Source organism: Paralichthys olivaceus, chromosome 13, assembly GCF_024713975.1.
Source record: "Paralichthys olivaceus isolate ysfri-2021 chromosome 13, ASM2471397v2, whole genome shotgun sequence".
Classification (NCBI taxonomy): Eukaryota; Metazoa; Chordata; class Actinopteri; order Pleuronectiformes; family Paralichthyidae; genus Paralichthys; species Paralichthys olivaceus.
This window is the reverse complement of record NC_091105.1, coordinates 20,510,444-20,532,856: the sequence shown is the minus strand read 5'-3', so window position 1 is coordinate 20,532,856 and position 22,413 is coordinate 20,510,444. Positions and strand designations below refer to the sequence as shown.

Genomic DNA, 22,413 nt, shown 5'->3' with positions numbered 1-22,413 from the left:
TGTGTGTATTGAAATACACAAAACAGAGTACCTCAAGTAAAAGTGAAGCTCGTCATTGTTTCCAGCAATGAGCTGTAAAACAGAAAGATGTGGTGTCTTTGGTGTTTCACCTTAATCAGATGTAGCATATGTTGCTTGTCTTCTATTTTCCAACAATAACATAAGAACACAACTCCATCCTTTTCTTACATTCCTTGACCTGTCCTCTTAAATTGAGTTCTCAGAGCAGCAAATGTAAGCTGCCAAAAACAGGGGATCTGGTGGAATAACTATTGTTCTGTTAATCGATGACAGACCGGCGAGGCAGACAAAATTTAAACAGAAACTTTTTCATACCACAAGAGTGTAAAGTGGAAAGTGTGTGTGTTTTCTTTGTGTAACTAGCACCTTTTTGGACAGACAGCAGAGGGACAATCAGAGGGTGCCACATGTAGTACATCAATGTGTCACGCAAATATGTGCAAGGATCCACATGCACACGGATCTACAGTACATTTGGCTGCACGCACACACAGTCAAAAATACCAGGTTACCATCGCTCCGCGGTGACCACAGTGTCCTGACTTTGTTGAGGGCCTTGAGTTTACCGTGTCTCCTAAACAGCATATGAAAACATAATGAACGGATGACAAGAATAACTACTCCGACATCCAAGCCGCTTCACCAGTGTTTTCATCCCCTGGCCTTTTCATTTAGCACCCATCACTTCCCATTATTGTGCAACTGAGGGACAATGACCACATCTGAGAGCTGAGGATGGAGCTACATGAAAGAGGCTGAGGGAGTTGAACCGACAGTCATGTGGTTGGCACTGTCGCTGCACACACCCGGGTCCGTCTCTTCTCCATGATATTGCTCCCATTTCTTCTTTTCTTTTCACGTTTCCTTTTCCCGTCTGGAGCATTATTATGGTTTTTCTCTCCGGCGAGCCTGTCTGTGCCTTCCTGCAGCTTAACTTCTAACTTTAAAAATCAGTCTATCATGAAGCAGAAGCATAATTATTTCACCATTTATGTCGCCATGTCAACTATCTTCCTCAACCCCCCTGCCAATGTCTGGACAAACACACACACACATGGCTGTGTCCTCCATCCCATCATGGCCCCAGAGTCCCGTCCGTCATCGAGGCCCCTGAGGCCAACGCTAACTAACACCACCATATAAATATTCAAACGTTCCACTGTTTTGCCTCGTTATCATCACTCTGCATTTTCTCAGTCCTCTCTAACTCAATCCATCCACCCGTCCAGAATATTGCCTCGGAGTTAAACTGGGAGCGAGCGATGACTAAATCTTGTATACTCCAATCAGGGAGACTGGCAAGATCAAAATGCTGAGCTTCCCCGGCCTACTGGAAGCGCCTCTGACTGACGGCATCATCTATAAATAAACAAACAGCATAATTAAGATATTTCTGAGAGGGATGGGGGGTAAAGGAATGAATCAATATATCTGAGAGAAAAGCACGGCCCTGGAACACTTTACGTGTGCTTGTTTAAGTCGTCGTGTTTAGACGTGGGGAAAAAAAGAGCTTGCAAACATTTCTGTTAATTATGTATTACAGCTGTCCTTCATAAACCTAATTACAGAGCGCTGAAAGGCAACAGGGGCAATTTGCATATGTGCATGAAAGACAAGACATATGCAAAATATGATTTTAATTAGCTTTCTTTGATAGTAAGGGGTGCAAATCAAACTGGCATGTTGTGAGATTCTCATCTCGCCTATTTTTTTCACTGGATTATTCTCAGAGTGGCATGAGTGTAAGTTGGGAAATGCCCTGTGGAGCCACCTGACACAGGCTGCACACGCATGTTCATAGAAATGTACAACAACGCTCACAACCCCGCACAACTGCGCACAAAAGGGTAATGCTAACACATTTATGAGCAGCAATTTTTCATGTGATGATCTAATACACAGAAAACTGATATTTCTGATAATATTGAGATAGAACGCAGGTGGCGGAGACACTCACACACACACACTTCATACAAATTATAATCTTTACTCACAAAAAGATAGAGTCCCTATCACTCATGCATACATGCACACACACACATACTTCCTCTCACAAATACACACACACACACACATATACAGACACACACACACATACACATACACACACACACACACACACAGATCCCATATCTAAATGTTAAAGGGGCAAATCCATTTGTTTAAGGCAGTGTGTAATCAGCCCCCTGCCCTTGGTGTGTGTGCATCCTCTGCCATCCAGGTCAAGGCCTCAGCTTGTCGTCCTGCTGCCTTGGGCTGCATCATCAGCCAGAACCATCAGCCTTGATGGTTATTGTAACAAAGGGATACTTTAACATGCCATTCATCCATATCAATTCACTTCCCCCCCATGAATTGAACTAATAAGGCTGTGCCTCTGCCCTCCAGGGAGGCTCATAATATCCATTGCAGATATGGAAAAAAAAAAGAAAAAGAAAAAGAACGACGGAGGCTCTGGTGTTTCACGTTCGACTTTCCCTTCAGACTAATCGGCGCGCCACAGCTCGTTAGGTCCGTGACGTGCCGGAGCTTTACCGATAAGCAGGGGAGACACGGCTCAATTACCCACAGTTACAATCTTTCTCTCTCTCTTCCCTCCCGCTGCCTGACGATGAAGAGATAACATGTCAATATTTGATACAAACAACTTCATTTGCCTAATGGTGTTCCTGGATAGGCCCATCCACAGGTCCAGAAGGGATGGGAGATCTAAGAAAAAGCCTGGAGCACCACTCAGCTATGATGTACCGTAGCCCGGCACCAACCCCCAAATATCACACGCACCCGTTCTAGAAAGCTGTGCACAACAAGGCACGCTGGGATGGAGCCAGGTCAGATATGACACACTTTTTCTTGAGTTACTTTAAGCAAGTTTTGAACCGCTTTTGACAGCCAACCTTGAAAGGTCAAAGATGATAAATGTACTGTAGTCTCTCGCTTGATTCTGACATCTCTGCACTCGCACTGCTGCCACAACAGATGGCATCAGGTAAAAGAATGGCATGGGAAACGACAATGACAACAAAAGATTATAGTCCATGGACAAAATAACGCATCAGTTTGTCATTTCACCTCTAAAAGTGTGTTACTAAAATTAAAAATAGTTTCCGCGAGATTGCAATGACCAGCCAATCTGACAAAAAGTTGGTGCACATACGCTGGCACAAACTTAGGGACCAATTCCTTTGAAACGATTGAACATCTAGTTTGCCACCTGCTGTGTGCCACCGCAACGCAAACACATCATAGAAAAAGCTATGTGGTGAAAAATGAAGCTGAAGCAGGACAAACTTCTGTATTGTAAATGGTTAAAAGGCAACAGAAAAGCCATTACGGGAGAGCTACCAGATGTAGGAACCACTCAACCCTCGCCAGGCAAAGCTGCCGAAACCTTGGGAAGTCGAGAGGTTTCATGGGGGAAAGATGAAAAGCAAGGTGCATGGGGATGGGCTCTGAAGTTACGGGACTATTGCTGCGGCTCATTTTGAGGAGACACACACACACGCACACTCTCTGCAGTGGTCCGCTGGGCCCCCGAGAAATGAGTGTGTGCGGGCTCATCCAGCCTCCTGTGCCAGTCCTAATGATGGCCTCCACCTGCTGCTTTAATGTCACAGCTGGATCGCCCTCCATCCCTCACTGACTCTGACTGCCATCAGCAGCAGGTAGCTCCCCTCCGCACACTCCTCCCTCCTTCTCCTCTGCCATCTCAGCTTCCTCCATCTCCCCTCACCTCCATCGACGCCTTCTCCGACCACTCATCTCAACAATGTCTCTTCCCTGTCTATTTCTCCACTGTCTTTTTTCCACCCCCTTCCTGCCAAACCTCCCTCACTCCTGTTTTCTTCCATTGTGTCCATTCTTCAATTACTTTTCATCCTCACCTTCCACAGTCTAGGCCTTGCCATTGTTGAACCCAATTCTCATGTGGGGTGAGAGACCAAAGAACCATATGGATTTAAGGGAAATACAGCCTTAATGTAGAAACAAAGCCCAGAGGAAATGCTACAGATACGTAAACATATTTAATGCATCTTTAGGTTACTGCATCCACGTACTGTATTTAAAATTTAACAGGCAGATCCATAGCATTAAAAAACAATGCCACAACTAATTCAGTCTTCCAAGTAAACACAATGTGCTTCTTCCTTGTTTATTTTTTTATAAACCCATCCTGGAGAAGCAGGGAACCTGGAGGTAAGTTGACATGTTTAATCTGAGAAGCTTTGACAGGCAGGTGAACTGACAGAAGAACAGAAACCAACACTTGGCTGACAGCAACCCTGGAGCGCTGAGACAGCTGCCGACATGTCAGACAGACAGATAAACAGACAGGAACAAGAAGTCGAAAGATAAGACATTTATTGACAGATGGAGCGACTGCCTCCCTGACAGACAGGAAGACATCAAGAATGAGGACTGAGGATTCTGCTGAGTTTACAGGCTACAGTTTAATGGATGTTCTACACGCAGGCCTATAGCAGTAGATAGGGTGAACTAAATGTGGTGTCAAATTTGCAGATGTGGAGATAGATGGTGATGGAAGGACAGAGTAAGAAAAGCCACTGGAGAGAAAGAAGGGAAATGAAAAGAATATGAAAAATCATGATGGAGTATCAGGATAAGTCGGAGTGAATGTGAACTTGGGAGAGAGGAGCTCAGGCAAATGCAGTTTGTGCTGCTGTCGCTTCGTTTGACGGGAGCGAGAGGCGACTTCGCATCAATATTGCTTGGGCTTCTAAGAGATCCGCTTATGGAAACATCCCATAATGTAACAGATATTGGGGAGGAAAATAAATAAATAAAACATCAGAATTGATCTTGTTTTTATCCCTGTGCCAGAGCAAAGCAAGCACTTGATCTATTCTAAGATGATCTTGATAAAAATAAAAGAGAGGCAAAGTGTTTCTCTGACGACGGATCAACGTCAAGCCTCTGAGTGAAACAGACACCTCTCACTTATGATGACACCGATCGAGCGTGCATGCCTGTCTGTGCGCGTGTGTGTGTGTCCTCTAGTCTTAGAGGAGGTACATAAAAAGCTCACTTTGCCTCTCCAAAGGGGTTTTTGGATCATCTGCTGAGGCAGGTGATGGGGCTTGACGGATTGATTGAGGCGAAGTTCTCATCGACAGTGGCAGCGCCCCATAGAGTTCCCAGCTCCAGTGCACACTGTTCCATTAAAGGATCATTTAGAGGGAGAGCAAGTTCCACCTGCATTTATGCAGAGCACATCCTAATGTGAGATGAAACAGACATTTTCAAGATACGGGAAGGGAGGGAGGAAGGGAGGAAAAAAAATTATAATAATGAAAAATAAAAATTCAGTCCCTTCCCAACAGTGCATTTCCATCTTCAAGAGAACGGCGATTGATGAAGTAATCTATTATTGATATCATCATCGTTATGCGCCGATGGCAGTTTCAGTGTTACGGAGCCCCCAGCTCTGAGCGTCATAGCACCGTTTGCATATTATGCTGCTCAGCTTCATTATATTTTCTAATTAACTGCTTTAATTTGGGATTCAAATCCTAAGTGAGGCGAGAAACTTGAAAATGCTGAACAAGAAAGAATAATACTGTATTTGGTGTCAAGATGAAAGGAAGAGGTGTATAGGAAGAATAAGGTACAGACAGTTACACAAGTAGCACTTTTCCAAATAGACTCGTGAGAGCTGGCACAATGTGTGGAATCAGCACAAATGCAATTCACTTTTATGGATGGAAGAAAAAAGACATTATTCGCTATGAAGATGGAACATGTCCTGAGAATCATTTTAAATGAAATACATAACATACTAAAATACTGCTGTGTTACGAGGAGGTGAAAAAGTCTCATTTTACACAACAAAACAAAATGAATCAAAAATGCTGGTTGTTAAAGGCTGTTAGCTTCTCCTGCTAATGCATCTCTCTCTCTTTCCTTCCCTTCCTCTCCGCAGTGCAGTTAAAGATATGAAAAATATATGTGCTTTCTTCCCCCCCTCTCCTTTCCACTGCGCCGTGTTAAATCATTAAAGAGAAGTCCTGCTCATTATCTCTCTAAACAAAACTTCTCTTAAACCAAATAAATCACCGTTGCGCGGCGCAGCTAACAGCCGTGAAGGGATAAATTACAAAGCGCCTCACTGGCAGCGCTGGTATTTTAAAAAGCTTGCTGCACAATTTCTATGATGTGCAGTAATTTGTAATGCAGGTTTCCTTATGTTCCTAAGGTCTCCTCAGGTGTGGGTGGTGTATGCTGGGAAAAGAGGTGAAGGGTGGGGAGTGGAGAATAAAAAAGAGCCCATTTGGGTTTTTCATACTTTCAGTGTTGTTAAGCATGTTTTGCCACTAAATGTAGCACTAAGCAAAATTATTTAACATATCTTTATGCAGCCGAAAAAAATGCTAAGACGGCAAAACATGACCATCGGTATAGGGGTTTGACTGATATCATTTTTACGTCTGTATTTAGAGTGTTTGGATTGAAGGTAACAACTTTAGATTATGTTTTGCTTAAAATAAATCTTTCCATTCTGTGGTGATATTAGCAATAATACCATTAAATGTAATTGTTTATGGTTTAAAAACATTTATTCCTGCCTGAACAGCATTCTTTGCAGCAGAAGGACAAAGGCTATCGATAAAATTCATTAGAAATGCTCTTCAAGACAATAAAATGTGGTTTACTACTGAAGATGTTGCATAAAATCTTTACTCACTCGCTCTGAAATAATAGAATGATGCTCAGAGATGTTATAGTATGTTAGTGGTCGACGATATTGCAGATGATATATTGGTGTAACTGTAACCTGTGTTTTTTTAGAAGACCACTGCCATTAATGCCAGAGCTTAATTATAAGAAGAAAACACACCAACAGGACCTCATCTCCTTATAAAGACTCTAAATTAGGGGGTAAACACCAGCTACCCTCTCACCTTCATCTCTCTCCCCTGTGCTCCTTCAGGGACCGACCTCTCTCTGGCCCCCAGTGGGCAGATTAAACTGTGGATAAAAGGGCTGCACTGGGGTCCGTTTACAACAGCAAGCCTCTCCTGTGCCTCGTGGGTATAAAAAGGAATTGTATCCCTAATACCCCCCACCCCCAAACATACGCACACAAACACACACACACACACGGGAAAAAAAGCCAAAACATGATTTATTCAGCCTGTTTACTGTACAGTCCATGTGCCTGTCCTCTGAGAACAAATTAAATGTATGAAAAAGAGGGTGAAGAAAGACTGAGTGAAAAGCACGAGAAGAGAAAGGCAGAGAGATTTAAAAGTAAATAAATAAATAAATAAAAATAAAAATTCAAAAGTAGAAGTTCTATAATAACAGCATTCATTCATGATGCACGCGCTACATTGTGTTAGTGAAGATGCGTGCCAAATGTAAATTCAAAATCAAACACATGTCAAAATCTCCAAACTATGGCTCGGAAAATAGGTTTTGGTTAATCAAAGAGCGCCAGGTCACCCTGTTCAAACCTGAGCGATTGGAAGATGCAGAGACTGAGGAGAGAGAGGTGAAGGGAGTGAAAATTGAAAAGAAACAAACACGGAAGACAGCCTCTAATTTCGACCGTTGTTGTTTTGGTGAGTGGTCTCGCACATTAAAAAGAACTGAAGCAACATGACAAGCGAGAGTTGTATTTCTCTCACTATAGTTTTGCTAAAGCAGATAATCCATAAAACATAAGGCCCCCGTATTGACATTTTTCCTCAGCCAGCTGAGTGAAGGGCGTAGCTGGGATGTCAGGCCTGTCTGTCGGCCAGCTACCACTCTCATTATCCTCCCGCGCCTGTGAAGGGCAGCTAAGGTCACACTCCAGAGGAGCAAAATAAACCGCTATGGTACTAATCTAATATTCAGCAATCCTATCAAACAATGACTTATTAGGCTCAAAGAACCATAACTGTTGATAGAGGGGCAAAGACTGTAAAGGGTGGAAGTTTGCAGTCTGCGGGTCGGACTGCAAATGTGACATCTGTCAGCTTCTTCAGCTGATGAAATTAAAAAAGGTACTTTCTCTCACACAGGAGTAAGTTGTTGAGTATTTGCTCTGAGGTACTGGAAGGTGTCCTCTGTCTCAAATCACAGAAAACAATGGACTTCCTGGAGATAGGGTAAGAGTACAGCCTAGGAGTTTACACAATACACCGTTCAAGTGTTATTTAGATGCTGTTGCCTCCTACTCATAACTGGTGAACTTCTACATCTCTCTCAAAGTATGCATGTACGCACGCACACACACACACGCGCACACACACACACACACACACACACACACACACACACACACACACACAAAGGATGTCTTTGTTTGGCTATCGCTGCCGTTGTCTTGACACCCACCATCTGCCGCCCTGACAACAGAGAAGAGTGAGGAGAAGAGTTTCTCTCTGGAAACTTGCCCTCCACCTCACAAACCCCACCCTCGACAAAAAAAAAAAAACACTCCGCAAGGTTTCACTCAAACGAGCGCTGGCCTCCCTCCCACCACTGACGCTCTTGTCTGATGTTCCACAGGTTGAAACAGCGCTCAATAAAACTGGCAATTTCTACCTTTTCTAATGCCGTATCATTACTGAAAAACATGAAGTGGTAAACAAACACAAAGGATTTACAGTACGAGCCGTCCAAACGTTCTTTAAGTTTTTGTTGAAATGTGTGTGAGCGTGGTGGAGGGGGGAAGAAAGTATGTCGCAAAGGTCCTCCTCAGACGCCATCTACGGATTTGAGATGTATCACAGAGAGCAAGCACTCAAAAGAAAATGAATAAATATATAAATAAGTAAATAAAGTGTGCTATGCAGATGAGGGTGACGAAGCCTCCATCTCGGCCTATTCTGCGATGCACTGGCCATTCATCACCTGCACATGCAAAGCGCCAGCTCCGGTCCTTAGCATATTCGCATATTCTAATGAAGGCTTGCATGCAAATGAGGACGACCTTTTCCTTTTGACTTTTTCCTTTTTTTCTCCCTCTTATTTATTTATTTTTTTACAACTTTACATTAAGAGGAGGTGAGTGGAGAGTAGTGGCTGTAATGGCTTATTAGAGCGACAGGCTGAGTACGTGACGTTGTGATCTAAACTCAGGGACGCTGTAATTAGGCTAATCTATTACCAGACGGCAGCTGTCAGAGATCTTTATGGCAAAGGACGGACTTGTCAGACACTTTATTTATTAAAACTGGCTCTGGGTTTTCTAAAGGGATGGTCAGTTAGAGCCGCGGAATAATTTGAACACACACACACACACACACAGAGACAGACATGGACTCAGACATGGGTAACATGGGCACCCACAGGACCTCTGGACCTTTGAGGTTCACATGCTGTGAAACGTAATATTGGCTGAGAATGTCTTGTGCCATACCAATATAAACTGATAATAGCTTCAACCTGAAATATTAAATTTTAATCTGAGCAACTGTTTTCCACTTTTCACACATTTTCAGGAGAATAGCACAAAAAAGTGTCTGTGTCATTATTGGCCTCAAAATAATATTAAACTGTCTGTCTTTGCAACCAACTCCCAGAATCGGGCGTCTCTCCTCTCTCTGTCACCGATGACCATCGGAGGGGAGGGGAGACCAGCCGTCACCCGTCACCCGTCCTGTCCACCAGGCAGGGTCCTGCGCTGTCGGCGGGGAGGCGAGAGAAAGTTATGCCTCCTTACTGTGACTTTGAACTTTCTCAGATGAGGCATAAATATTGAAATATTGAAATGAAAGATGCGGCAGGCGCGGAGAGCGGGTGGGAGGGAAGGTGGTGAGGGAGAAGGAGGAGGGGGAGGGAAATAGGGGGAAAAGGAGAGAGAGGATAGACGGATTGGGGGTGTGGGTGTGGGGGGAGACAGGCGGCCCACTGAGAGAAGAGACAAGGCCCTCACCCCTCTGCCAGGCTGCATTCTAGCAGGCCGACAGTTATGGATAGGAAACATTACTGCTGCTGGTAATTAAAGCAAAAACTAATACTGTCTCTTGGATGAGGGGGTTTCATAGTGAGCATCCATTTGTCATCGCTGCACACTCGCCAAGGCCAGATTAAATCACACACATATTTAGTCCTGCTGTGCACAGAGGCTATCTATCTATCTATCTGTCTATACTTTTGACTGTATCACCTTGTTTATTGTTCTCTATCTCAGCCTTTGCATCCTAAAGGCTGGAGGCTTTAAAAAGACAATACAAGAAATATTCAATGATTTGATGTTATATTTCTTTAGGATGAGTTCTTATGAAAAAGGTAGGACATAAAGATGAAAGACTGAAAATCAACAGTGAACACATCAATCCCAGACTGCTGGTATCAGCTTTCAAAAACACATGTAGGTCAATTCGTACTAAAGACTCCTCAGCGAAGCAGTAAGTAAGTGACTGACTGAGTGACTGCAGAGTGGCAGTGAAAAGGCCACTGCTGGGGGGTGAGGGGGTGGAGTGGCGGGCAAAGACGAGGACTGGCGGAGGAGGAGGGGACGCCATGTCACCAGACGGAGGGGATCGGTGACACTGAGCGTGTCACGGGGTGACGGCTGCACTCTGCTAGGACCAGCAGCCCCTCTAGCGCTGTCAGAGGAACCAGCAGCTCCAGATACTGACACTAGCAGCCACACTGACAGGCCAAACATGACTCGTCTCCGCTCTCGCCACAGATGAGGCCTGACGGCGCAGAGACACCACGAGGAGCGGGATGGAGGGATTAGAATGGGGGGAGGAAAGTATACAAATTGAATCTGTGTCTAGTGAAGTGGACAAACAGTAAACGGCAGTGGGTAGGGCAAGAAGAACATTCAGGGAAGAATTGATCACAAAGGAGGCACATAGGTAAAAACACAGAAACATTGCAACCTCCAAAACAAAGATTACAGTCGCCCTGATGCATTAGTGTCAGCCTGTTTTGACGAGACAGATCACCTTATTTTGAAAGTTCTCCTGTTAAAGTTATTTTTTCTTGTCTTTTAACAGCTTGAAAAAGTGTTTTTATTTTTTTTAAAAAGAAAAATCACCTTTTTGTAACTTGTAGCATTATCGCATGTTTATCTCTTGAAACGAGGACGAAGATAAGAGAATGGAAAGAAGCACGCAAGGGGGTGGTCGCAAAAAAGTCATTGGACTTGCTTACTGTCCCTGGAAACACCTGAAAAGCAGCCATGATAATAGCCGGAAAAATTCTGTGAATGTTAAGGAACACTGTGTCTTTCTCCCGCAACAGACACAGCACTGGGAAGTGGGAGAAAGGAAAGATGACAATGATAATACATAGATGGAAATGTAGTGATTTGAGGTGGGGGAACATGAAGGAGACGGAGGATAATGCCAAAAGGGGAGAGGGCAGAAAACAGAAAGGAGAGAGAAAGAGGGAGGAGAGGCAGAGGACTCAGAGAGAGAGAGAGAGAGGGCGCACCAGCGAGACTGATCGCTGTTGATCTTCACGATAAGCGCTCCCGACAACTTGTGACCAAAGTGGCGCTTCGACACTAATCGGCCGTGAAGGCTGACCTGCAGCGAGGCAGCGCAGTTCAGATCGTATAGGGCCTTCGCTGCGGCTCAGACGAGATGGACCCAGACAGGAGACATCCAGGCATCAAAACTCCCTGAGAAATTGCGACATGGCTTCAGCGCACTGTGAGAAGAACATAAGAGGAGGGGGAAAAAAAGCAAGCAGTGATACTCGCTGCTCTTGGCAGTCGAGGCAGGCTTATCTAGCTGAGGATGAAAAGAGAAGGACAGAGGCAGAGGAGAGTGGAGTGAGGGAGTGAAGGGAAGCATCTCTGGGAGGTGGGGGGGTGGAAAAATGTGAGCAGAATAAAAAAAAAAAGGGAGGATCAATTTTATTGACGATTATCTGTGAGCTGAGCTGAATTGGAGACTAACCTTGAACTCTGTGTGTTCAACCTCTGTGAGACATAAAGGGTGTTTGTGTGAAAACTATACCAACAGGTATGAATACTCTCATGAGCAACGACACAGTTTACTACATGTAATACATGGAAACACTACACTGTGCACATCTTTTTTCAGTATTTCCCTGGCTTGTTTTTTGAAGAAAGCTACCAAGTGATATTTGCCCATAAATAACTTTATTTATTGACTAGTTTTACACACCATCAGCAGAACTGAAATCATTAAAGTCAATTTGTTGATCTGCAACTATTTTGATTTCTCATTAATGGTTTGGTTCATTCGTCAAAAAATAGCTTCTTCCACCTTCATAAATGACATGATAAGCTGTTTTTTCCTTGCTTGTATGGTGAACAATTGACTGTTGAATATATTTAGTGATTTTGGACTAAACAACCAAAATCCAAGAGATACGCTGGGCAACCTGTGAGTACCAGAGAAAATGTGGGGATTCAAACAAGGGATTCAAGATTGACAACTTCATCTTTTTGTTTGAAGTATCATAATAGACTCACAGATTGATTAATTCATACATTTTCCCCTCCTATTACACTGTCAATTATCTGCCAATGATCCAGTGAAAGACACTCTAAATAGTTACATGCCATTCGAGAAAAAAACTAATTTGGGCTTTAATTTCCCAGAAGATGCCTGAGACCATTCCATACGTTCTGACACATGTCGGCCTTCTGCAGACATATAACACATTCTTAGATAAATATTTTCACATTCACTCAAAGCTGCCTGTACACTGTACTGTTGCCAAGGTGCTGCTGCCACGACAGTCACGAGAAGGACACACAAAGCTATATTTTAGCAGGCAACACGTTGTTTATTCAGTCGTTAATGACTACTGGCTCCCACTTATGGTGCTGCTTGCAAAAAAAAAGAGTCCATTGTACAAAAATACATGGGATCTAATCATATCTGGCTCCATAAATCATCTGTGGCTGCGTCCCTTTAGGACAATTTACAGCAAGTAAACGTGTGCTAGGTGAAGCGTGGGGGTGGTGGAGATTGCATGTGTATCCACATGTGTGTCAACATGCTTCGTACCTGCAGTAGAGTAAGTGTGTGGATGTATAGGAGAAGAGAACCATGCGTGATTAACAGTATGAAATGATATCACATGTTCCAAAATATTGTTCATGTGATGTCAAGAATGCTTTTGTGCTGATTGATGAATGGGAATCAAACAAAATGGGAAACACTAATCTAACCCGCATGGTTCTGAGTCTCACTGAGGAGCAGAGACGAAACTAAATGTGGCTAAACGCCTTGTGTGTGTCTGATAATATGCCAATAGGTCTACTAATGGCAGCTGAGTTCAACCCAACCACCAGGACACAAGTGAGGTTGTCAGTCTGAGTATTCTTCACATTCGCGCGCACACACACACACACACTCACATGGTTTGGTTAAATCGGAGACAGAGGCAGGGATTCTAGAAATATTCCCTTATTGATCTGTTGTGGGAAGATGCTATCTCTTTACATGAGGAGCAGACCACTGGAGCCAGTACACACACTCACACACACACACACAATCATGAACAGACAGACATAAATAGTATTACTACAAACACGTGACATGAGAAGTGTGTGTGCTTCACTAACCACACAAACACACATGTGCACACAGGGCATAAATGTCCACAGACATAAAACTTATCAAATACAAATACAGCAGTCTCAAGACACAAATACCATTCTGCACTATTACAAACCGGCCAAAACAGTGTTTACTTATTTATTGATGAAGTTAATTGCTCGTTAAAATTGCACATGAATTGTTTTTTTGCACAAACTGCATAAACATTTTATGTGCTGTCGAAAAGAGGAAAGTTTGGGGGAACAAGAAAAGCAAAAATAAATAGATAAATAAATAAAAAAGCACACACACTCCTCTCTTCACTTAACACATGTACACATCTTGAATTCTTCACCATAACAAATTGCTCATATTTATTCTGCAATGCTGAAAATTAGTTATTTTAGAAAGGACTGGGGGGAAGGGTTTTTTTTTTTTCAACCACATGTCTGGGAGACATGCAGCATAGCGCTCGCTATTAGTTCTGACTGCTCGAGCTTCCCATTCCTGTACTTACAGTACACCGCAAATAGGACCATCACTTTTCATTACCTGCTGTTTCCAGCAGAGCTTCACTCTATCATTGCCTCGGCATGCTAATGTAAAGCAGGCTACTGTCATGTAAATTAAACTGTTTGTTTTGTTTGCCTTCCCTCCTTCGGCTGATTGTCAGAGCGACTTGCCAGGAGCAGCAGGTGTGTTTGTTTGTTTGTGTAGGAGTGCACCGGTGTGCCGGGTTTGCCGTTTGTGTGCCGCGCTGCTCCGGCTGCACAGCAACAAGTGAGCTTGTGCATGTGTGTGTGCGCGCGTGTGTGTGCGTGCGAGTTATGGAATCTGAAACACAGAAATGATACACCACACACAAACCTCCCAGTCAACCAGATGTGCTCCTGACCCTGAGCTCAGCCACTGAAATGCAAAGTCGGATGCCTACTTGGCGCTCTTCCCCCGGCGCAGGTACAACCAACTGTCACAAACAATGGGGGAATATGCATACCGTGGGCTAGGGTTTGCTACAACATGCTCTCAATGTAAATCATATTTCATATGTTTCCAAGAGACAAGCCAGTCAGCCACCAAGTCATCCACCCAGCCAGTCACCCAGTCACCCAGCCAGCATCACGCTCTGTTGTATCTGCAGGGCTACTGCCACAGTGTAATTGACAGTGCATGTAAAAAAAAAAAAAAAAAAGGAGGGGGACCCTGTTTACAGAGCTGACTTAAAACTTGTCCCCTGTTGATTTGTTGACAGTGAAATATCAAATGACACCGAAGAGAAATAAGACGCTTTTATGATTTCTCATTATGAGACAGACAACAATGACGCCTGTCTCTAATTAGACAGAAGGGTTTTTTTTTAGTGTCGACTGACACGTGCTAACTAGATAAACAGTTCTTCAACATCTGTGCAAAGTGTTGTAGGAAGGGATGGAACAAGCCAGCAGCTTTGACTCACTTGGTGCTTGGCTGCAGGGGCAGAATGTTAACTGGAGGGGTTTTTTCTTTACACCTAGTTGGTTGACAGGACTTATTTTAAAGCAAGGAAGGATCTCTTTGTTTGTTTGGTTCAAGGAGACCACAGCATTAGACAAAGTCCTATTTGTGAAGGTCCCTCAATAGGTTTTTAAACCAACTCTTGAAAACTTAAACTGTGATTCCACCGAGAATCATGTATTATGGCTTACTTTCAATGTACTGTGGGTAAAGATATAAACTATGGATTACACTGCAAGTAAAAATCCGTCCACAGCCACAGTGAAAAATGAAACAGAATATAAACTTTGAATAAAATGTCAATGAACATCAGATCGTTTTAACTGTTCAGGTTTGGAGGGTTAACAAATGTATCAACTTTGGCTGAACTTCTCTCATCTCAACCTTCAGTTGAGCTTTCTAATGGAGCCCCAGCAGTAACAAGAAAAGTATAATGATTAAGAATTGTACAAGCACAGTGAGGGGGTATAACTTATCAACCTCAGATTTGTAAAATATGTTGATGTTTATCGTGATGATTATCGATATCACCTGATCAACTGAAAATTTAAATCTATATATAATTTGGCCATATCGTCCAGCCATGTCCCATTTGATAACAATGAAGAATCAACTGTTGCTATTAATTTTAGCCTGTTAGCTATAGCTCTCCTTTAAACTAACTGGTTTGTCTCGAGAGCTAGGATGAATTAACTATCATTATAGTGGAGGACCAACGGTGATGGCAGCAGCTGGCTGGTTACTTGCACAGTATAATTTCCTAAAAATGTTCCACAGAGACACACACAACTTTGTAACGCACATAACAACATTTTTTTCTCATGTTTTCTCATGATAGTCTAAAAGCTGCGATTGCAATTCCAATGTTACTGCCAATTGGTAAACATGCCACTATGAACACTCCCTCTTAAATTTAAGATTACTATACCACATGCACAAGTCTTTCGACCATATACTCAACCACCCATATCAGCCCAGTTGCTAAAAATGTGTAATCGTATTTACACAAAGCAATTTAATCCGTGTAAATCCAAACAATGGCTAAAGAGTGCTCGAAGGTTTTAAGCACATTCAACAGTTAGTTTCATGGCTCTGAAAAGCTTTGTAAGAGTGTCTGAAAACAATCAAAACAAATCCATGGAAAAACCGTCTTCCATTTATACTTCAAGTCATGGTAACTGTTGGTCACACACACACAGTCACAGCCTCTGCCAGTGCCAGCTATGTCCACCAACAACAGGCCCCGTCTGTCAGAGAGCATTACTCATCACGCCTTATCCTGGTGTTTGGCTTTCTTCGTCCCCAAAACAAAACAACGGCATGCTATAGCAACGTCAACGTGATCCCGTGACAGATCTGAAGTAACACAAATGCGGCAGAACTTAAAGTAAATTAGCCCTGCGTGATGAGTCGACCACGTCCGTCACTGCAAATCGCTGAGTTCTCCTCTAAAGCAAAGCAGATGCCATCGGAGCGGGCACGGCGAAAAGGACACTTCATACCATGATGATAGAAACAACAGAGCACTTTTCATACGAACAGAAAATGATGTTTTTCAGATGAGCGATCCAAATTGTTGTCAAGTGCTTTGCACAGCGACAGAAGCAGTGAGACTGAAATGACCTTTCCACATGATATTATGTAATGTCACTGATGAACTCGGATGGCCCAACCGGATTACCGTCTGCCGTCAACTGGACCACATAGATCCACTGTATACATCCAAAGTAAGAGGCTGGTTTCAGTTTTAAATCTGATCTAAAAAACATGAAAAACTAAATCATTCAGAATGTATAATACAATTTGTATTGATGCTGGAGATTGTTTGACTGATTATGACAAGTGGCTGAAGTCATAGCTTACCCACCCTTCTCTGTGTTATTGAATACAACGTATTCTCTGTGTGTTTGTGCAACAGTCACACCTCAACAGTCACTTGCATGCAAGCCCTACACACCCTAAAAAAAACCTAAAAATGAGTCAATTGTTAACTCTTGAAAAGTGTAAGATAAATGCATGTAGTCCATTTACGTGTCAGTGAAGATAAACTGATACCATATAGAGAAATAAAAAAAGCTATGAATAATATCATGGCTGCAGGTGTGCTGAGATTCAAGATGCAAAACACAGAATTGATTTCTCCGTGAGAAGATGTCAGTCAGAGAAAGAAACAGCAAATTAATAAATAAATAAAATGTCTTGTCAATAAGGCTACGACCAGGGCTGTAGTGGGGGGTAAACGCACGTAAACACTGTTAACTTTCCTTTTCAAATACAAAATAGCATTTACGCACCTTTTTATGGTGGTTTACTCACTGATTATTTTTAAAAGTTTGTTTACTGAGCATTATATGACAGTTCATAGCACAACCTCACCTTGTCCTTGATGCTCGAGCACCCCTAACATTAATCTCAACACCCCTAAAAATATAATTATGTCTTCAGATGTTTTAAAAGAATGTATGTATATTTTGGCCTGCATTTCAGACGTTTGGGGTTCATGTCAGTCCATCTTTGGGTTTTAAATGTATTGAATTAATAAATTGCTCTTGTGGTGAGGATTTAAAGGGATAGTTCACCGAAAAATGAAAATTCACTCATCATCTACTCACCACTTTGCCAATGTAGGGGTGAGTCCCCAAAACAGTTAAACGCACAGCGACGGCAATGAAAATCTGTCACTTTACACACATCCAACAAATAATCCTGGTTAACATTACAGGTTGCAAATGGTAAATGGTGGTTGCTTGTTTATCAGTCAGTAAGATTAACAGCATGCCTGTGTGACGCTTGATGAGCTCAATCAGGCTTAATTTGTAAGACGTTGTTATTCACTGCATTGATCTATCTGAATCAGATGCTAACAATTACATTATCAACTTAATTTCCAATGATGCTGGCTGGATATTAACCTGACCATTTTCACAATGATTGCAGTCTGTGTATGTTGTTATCTGAAATTACTACATGTTACATTACTGCATAAAGTAACATAAAATTGCAACACTCAAGTATTGTAGTCTCTCAAATGTGTATACAGTAATTGAGCTAATGAACTTAGATTAATTCCATCATTGTTTACCCCACATCAGTACAAATGAACACCAAAAACAATAATAATAACAAAATGCTAATTTGTTGGACTATATGCTTCAATTTCAGTTTTTCTAGTCTCTTTGTCTTTATAAAGTCTCGTATATGGCTGACTGAAGTCCATCCACCTTTTTAATAACAGTGTGAGAGAGCTGCCCGAAAATGATAGTTTACCCAACTTTTTTTTAACCACTATAGCCCTGGCTACGACAAATGTGTCACATCTGCAGCAGGGCCAGTGGTAAAATAATAAAAAGACAGGGATTCAAGTTGCTAACAAAATACTGTTGTAGACTGAGTAGAGAAGGTAAAGAGAAAAAAAAAGAAAAGTAAACATCAAAAAGAGATATTTCCCAAACTGTGTGTGTATGTGTGTGCGTGTGTATGTGCATGTGGGCAGTGTGGTGGTGTTGGTTTTAGCTTGGTAACACATCCCCAGGGCTACTGGTTCCTGCTGGTGTTAACCAGAACCCAGGTCTGGGGGCAATTGGGAGTGTTTGATCTGGAAGTTTCCACTGACCCAGGGCTCCCGTCAGCTGCTCTGCCTGGTTATGCAAATTCCCGGCTGGGTCTCTCCCTCACCATGGGCCGAGCCTTAATGACTCTCAGGATGGAGGGGGGCAGCCAAAACAAGTCTCCTTAGTGGGTATCTTGTTAAATTAAAGACTTGGGGCCACTCGGGGATCGGCTGGCCAGCCTCTGAACTACAGGAGGACGGCAGCAGGAACTTTGAGGAAAACAACTTCGGTGAATAAAAACAGCAGGAACTCGATTCGACGAGATGAGTAATCTGATACAAACAGGCAAATGAATATGCAAAAACAATGGTGTCAATATGACCAGTCAAATATATGTTCATCAGTTTGCAAAGCATGTACACTGGAAGGAATGAAGGAAAACTATGTATTTTCTTGTGGTTTGTGAATATTTTAACACGTGTATGTGGATTTAGGTATGTGTTCAGTTTGATTGGTCACTAACAATAGAAGCTATGTGTGTGGGCAGGTGTGAGTATACAGCTGAGTAGGTCGGTCAAGGATGTCCCATCTATGCTGGCATGGAGGTAGGCGGAAAACAAAGTAGTGTGGGAGTGTGTACAATCATCCGTCTTCACACACACACACACACACACACACACACACACACACACACACACACACACACACACACACACACGGACAGGCTGACAGAAAACCAGCACCGCACTCCGAAAACTACTCACACACTGCGAGACTCTTTGCCCTCCTCTTCCTCCTTTCTCCATCTCTCTTATTCTAATCTCAAGCTAATCTTTTCTCATTCTTACCTCCCCAAACCGACTCATATTTCACCACCCGTATCTTTACATTTTCTATTATCCACCACTGAAAAATGTGACCAATGGCGGCACTGTTTTGAAATAAAATATGAATCATGTCAGATAAAGATATGGTGTGGTTATTATTTATTTATTTGTATGAGTTTTCTTTTTTTCTTTCTTTTTATTCGTTAGCCATCGCTGGCCTTTGTTTACCCCCTCTTCCTACCATGTGTGAAATAAGTTACTCTTCTGCCAACTCGCAGATCCAACTAATTTCCGTCCCATTGTACTGCAGTAAATATAAAATAAGGTTTCTCATAAAAATAAAAAAAGAAGGAGCAAGGTCAGCTGACCAGCTAGCTGTGTCTGACCAGATTGGGACACCAAGAATGTAATTTAGTACACACACACAAGCATGGTTCTTGTATCTACAGCTCTGCCATATATATAATAGAGAGAGAAATAGGAAATATGAAGCCTTCAACCACAGCCCAGCAGTGTTACATATGAGGGGAGATCCCATCGGTCCGGCTCTGTATTTAGTATTTCTCGTGAGTAATCTTTTGTCATTTTATCACAAGAAATGAAATAATGGGGCAATCCTCTAATGAAAAATGAGGCCGTAACCGCGGCACAGGAGAGACCGAGAGACAAAGAGGAGAGAAAATGGCTCTGAATTTAAGGCTTACAAGGATAGCGAACGCTGTTATCCTGGACAAAAAAAAAACGCAGGTGTGCATCTCTAATTAGGCTAAATTAAATATGAAACCAGCCTTTGTGACAAAAGCAGGCATATAAGAGTAAAATAAAATCTATTAGCAAAAGTAAAATAATTTGAGTAGTCTTGGGTGGGCTTTAAATGTTTTAAAAATCTAAATGTAAAAAGTTTAAAAGTGATTTTGAATCTAGAAAAAGTTCTTGGTTGCGTCTTTAATCCACAAAAATTCAAAACGGAGATATAAATAAAAAATATACATTATCAGTGATTTATAAAATATTCTATCATATAAAATACACTGGTAAAAGTGATCACATTTTTTTATTTAGGTAAGAATAGTATCATATCATTATAAAAATATACTGTTACTTGTAAATGGTCCAATATATTTGTTTTGTATCAAAAGTAAAAGGCAGCAGATAATCATATTATCAGTATGATACACTACATATATGAAAAATCTATGTTTCAGAAATCTTTTCAACAACATTCATATGTTAAGCATTGTGTACTGGCTAGCATGTTGTGTTCTTTTAGAATGAGCTTTATTGGCCACGCATGTGAACACATAGAAGGAGTCTGACTCTGTTTTTTGTTTCTCCCAATGAACCCACACACTAATACAGTAGACATACAGCAGAACAAGTGGATCCTCTGTCTCTGCTGTGAAGTACACTTAAACCACATATTCACATTAACTTCACACATACACACGTACACACATACACACACACATAAACAGACACAGACAAACTGGTTGGCGGAGGCATACAACCGCAAGCCCGTAATTCTAGTTGGACTTGAAGAGGTACTTTTTATATCAAAGACTTGTCATTGATTAGCATTGGTTTTCTTTGCTTCCTGCAAATGGACTACATCAATCAACTGCCATGACAGGGGAGATCAAACACAACAATAAGACACACAACTCTATTCAGCTTAATGGACAAAGGAAGCAGACGTACAAAAGTAACCTAACAGGTGGGCATCTAAACGGTACAAACTAAATTTTGAAACAGCATTCATTGACAGGCTGACTCACAAATACACAAATGTCAAAAAAACAAAACCTACACAGACTTTAAATCTCCTCTGCAAACATGTACAAATATTAAACTACCCAATGAATATGCAAAAAATTGCCATGCTTAATTTAGATGAAGTTATTTATCCGGTTGCAGAGCGGAGATAGAAAAGAGCTTGTTTCTTCTCCACACACACACACACACACACACACACACACACACACACACACACACACACACACACACACACCGAGTCGATTATACTCTTTCATCTCCTTCAATTGTGTGTGTATGTAGCTGTGTATGTGCCCACGCGTGTCTGCATGCGTGCAGCTTCTGTTAAAAGTGTGTGTGACAGACAGTCTCTCCCTCCTTGCATCTGTGTTTAATTAAAGGCAGACTTTCGGCATCTCAAGCCACCGCCGCAGCCTGCGCACACACATGTATACAGCGACTGAGCGAGCAAGGGAGGGAGGCTGGCCCTAATGTGCATAATTAACTTAACCCCCATCACTTGACTTTAAAAGGGCTGTTTGGAGGACTGAGCAAAGCAAATGGAGGCTGGGAGAGTGGGTCCTTTATGTCTAAAATATTCATTACTGCATTTCAGAGCATTTTCAAGCATCCTCTGATTTTTGTTTTCATGTTCGGGAGGACAGATTGTTGCTAAGCACCTCTGAGACGACAGGAGAGGCCACTGGGAAATGGGACCAGTCACAATTTTAAATGACACACACAAAGTCACGAAAACACACACTCTTCAACAGACAAGCCTGGAAGTATCTCATGTGGTTACACTTCTCTTCTACTGACTGTGTAACAAGAGATGAAGAGAGAGCTTTTGCATGTGAAACACGGTGCAAACCAGCCAAGAGAGGCTGTCATGACTCCACCGAAGAGGAGTTGAGAGGAGGAAGGAGGACGGGAACAGGAGTGACTGGCCAAGAAAATCTCTCGCCCTCCGGCTTGGTCCTTTTTCCTCCTCCTCCTCCTCCTCTTATTCTTCCTCATCCTGCTGTGCCAGTACTGACTGCTACCAGCCACACACTTCACCTCCCATCAGGGTCAGGGCAGCAGCAAAAAGGTCAGCATGCCAACAGCTGATTGGCCGGAATGGCTCCAGTCGGCGGCTGGTAGCCAATGGGCATCCTGACGCACCTGATGTGACAAACACTGCTCCGAGCATCCTGCACAACAGGCCAGGGAGGATGGGCAGAGTGAAACAACAAAAACATGCAGCACTGCCAACAAAGAGAAATGAGAACAGACTGTTCA

General features: G+C 42.5%; 1 protein-coding gene across 1 annotated transcript in view; it reads right to left on the bottom strand.

The window, feature by feature from the left end:
* The window catches only part of znf407 (zinc finger protein 407), a 147,183-nt gene that overhangs the window by 83,554 nt on the left and 41,216 nt on the right, over positions 1-22,413 (bottom strand). The gene's annotated exons all lie outside the window — the stretch shown is intronic.